Source organism: Fukomys damarensis, unplaced genomic scaffold (genome assembly GCF_012274545.1).
Source record: "Fukomys damarensis isolate Sample0158 unplaced genomic scaffold, DMR_v1.0_HiC HiC_scaffold_19, whole genome shotgun sequence".
In the NCBI taxonomy this organism is placed as follows: domain Eukaryota; kingdom Metazoa; phylum Chordata; class Mammalia; order Rodentia; family Bathyergidae; genus Fukomys; species Fukomys damarensis.
The window spans coordinates 15,995,842-15,998,761 of record NW_022900931.1 but is presented as its reverse complement, the minus strand read 5'-3'; the positions used below and the strand labels follow the sequence as shown (position 1 = coordinate 15,998,761).

The following is a 2,920-nucleotide window of genomic DNA, read 5'->3' as shown; positions in this document are numbered from 1 at the left end:
ATATATATATATGTATGTGGATATATACATCAATAATGGAGGGCCAGGGATTTAGCTCAGTGGATCTACCGCCTGCCTTGCAAGTGCAAGGTCCTGAGTTCAGTCCCCAGTACTCCAAAAAAAAGCCAAAACCAAATACATAAATAATGGAAATATATATGTATATACATATATGTATATATACACACACACACATATATATACATATACATACATATGCACACATATACATATATAAAAATAATAGAGGCATTCCAGTCATGCTGGAGTGGCCAAGAATAGGAAAAACAGAAACAGACATTTACTGTATCAGCAATAAATGTCACAACATTTATACAAGATGGAAGATGAAAGCTTATAAATACAGGAAGTATCTGGCCTGTGACTGTGAGGAAAGGGGTTAGGAAAGCCTTCCTAAAGAAAGTAGTACCTGAGTTGCATTATTAATTAACAATACCTTCATAGGTATTTTTTGAAATTGGAAAATTATACCTTGACGATCTCTGCTTTCTTCCCTTTCTCATTCAGCTCTGTTAGGGTCCTAGATATAAGAGGCCTGGGGTCATGCATGGCAGAAATTGCTGATTATTTACCCTAACTTTGCTTCTTCCCTATTAGACTCCTTTTGATTTTTAGCTAGACACACTGATGTCTGAACTGAAGACATGTTTTTCATACTCATATCTTCCTGTACCTACTTGTGAGCTTGGGACTGGGTTCTGGTAATCCAGAGCTGAGAAATGAATGTCAGGGTAGGGAAAGGTCCTTGCTCCTGCTTCCTTCCGGCTCCCTATGTGCTGCTTGGAATTGGACAGGCGACTAGAACTTCATTCCGGAGGAGGAGGTGAAGGAGGACAAGGGCCACATCCTAAGGATGGCACAGCAGATTTCTGGACCCAGCCCACTAAGAACGTTAGGCAACAGAACCAGCACAGTAACTCTGTACTGCTTCCTTCAGGCTCGCAAATGAAGGGCAAATCAAACTCTATTTTGATAGAGCCAACGCTATTTTGGGGGCATTTGCTACTCTCAGTTGAACCCAATCTTACCTGGTACATCTTGTCTTGCTCATTGGCTTTTAGTAATATCTCTTTTATGTGTCAGGTGCTCGATACTTTTTTTCCTTCATGAATGAATGAATCCTCACATGCACATTCAAAATCACATACATAAAATTGGATACCTACCTCCCCAGCTCCTAACTGATCTCTTAGAAGAACCAGATTTCCCCCATGCTTACCTTGGTATATTCTGACAGTGAGGCGAACCCTTCCAGAAGCTGCTTTGACTCTTTCTAGTAGTCAGACTGTTTGATTCTTTGATATTTTATTTTGAACCGTAAGAGGCAAAAGTTAATTGACTCTTCCAATCCCCATTTTACTCTACTGTCTTCCTGTACTACACGTTGTCAGTCTGTTATCATGTGATTGCAAACAGCCACATTGACAGAAAACTTGAACCAAAGTAGATACTCTTGCCAACTGTGCAGCAAAGGACAAGCACTGTGCTTAGGTTCTGGTTACCCAGCTCTTAGGAGAGGAACAGAATATCATCAATGCCATTATTATAAAAATTCTCCCAAACATACTGTCTAGAAAAGCACCACTACTAATAATTATCAGATGTAAGGCAACATTGTCAAGAATATTTATACCCTACAGTTTGTTGTATATTAGTGGATTCTGAGGAATAAACATTAAAGAAATTTTAAAAATGCTCCCAGATTGTTTCAGTCCATTACATCGGCACTGCCTTTTTATTAAACCTTTTGAGATGTAGCAAAAAGCATTAGAGGCAGGGATCTAAGCTTTAACATCTTGAAATAGCCCGGACTGCTTAGATATAAATGTTTTAAAATAGAGATGGCATTTTTCTAGAGTGGAGAAAGAAAGGTAATTTAGATTAGTAGTAATTTACATGCTGTTCCTATCTCTGGGCAGCTTGCTGAGTTTTTTCCTTTATAGTCCATTTCTTATTTTCATAATGATTACTTAAAAATAAATCCGGAGTGGCATTTGTTCCCTTCTGAAGTAGTTGTATATAAGAATTGTCCTCTATGAAATTATACTTAATTTGGGGATGGAGATGAGTTGTTTTGGAAACAGTTTAAGAGGGGAAAAAAGATGAGAAAGAGAATGGACCATTATATATAGTACCAGGATTCTGATTTTCTATGAGTTGATGCCTAGAAACTTAAAATGACTTTTCAAAGTCTTTATTTTCTGTTCAGTACTTTCCTTATAGGAAGGTGTATTGGACAATTGTTGCTTTTCACACATGAAGCATTTATCATCAGGAGAAACTCTCTCCCTTCCTGTCCTTCATACATCAAGGTTAATTAATGGTTGTGGTGCTACACATGTGGGTGTAATCTCATGAACTCAGGAAGCAGTGTTAGAAGGGGTAGGCTGAAGAATACCGCTGATGGAGACGGGTTCGAGAGACGGGGGATGAGTGTTTCACAAAATAATCTTCATGAAGCTAATAGAATGCCTCTCAAAAGGCTGTACTTTCAGGGACCACGTCGATGGTTGGTAGAATGCCTCTCAACATGGTGCCAGGATATTTATTTACCTAAATTGTAGCCTCTTGTGTAGGATACAGGAAAAACTCACAGAATCAGAACTGCTCTGACTTGGATGTCCTCCTTTTCCATGTTTTTTTTTACAGATGAGGAAGTAGAAGCAGGACTGGCTCTATAATTTGCATAGTACACCAACATGTTGTCCTCCTTGCTCAGGAATCATCAGGCATTTCAAGATGGTGAGTGGGGAGGATTTAATCATTACAGGATGTTCAGGGCCCTAAGTGCACACCCTTGATGCCAATTCCAAGGGGGTTGGATTGTTTGCCCAAGGTGACAAAACTGGTTAGGAGCGGATAGCCTTGTCTCTCTCCCTCCCCCTGTTCCCCTCCCTCC

General features: G+C 39.5%; 1 long non-coding RNA gene across 1 annotated transcript in view; it reads left to right on the top strand.

Moving 5' to 3' along the window:
- The window catches only part of LOC104856445, a 292,754-nt gene that overhangs the window by 7,972 nt on the left and 281,862 nt on the right, over nucleotides 1-2,920 (top strand). The window contains exon 2 of the long non-coding RNA XR_778646.2: nucleotides 2,671-2,763. This is a non-coding gene — a long non-coding RNA (uncharacterized LOC104856445). The remainder of the gene's footprint in view (nucleotides 1-2,670; nucleotides 2,764-2,920) is intronic.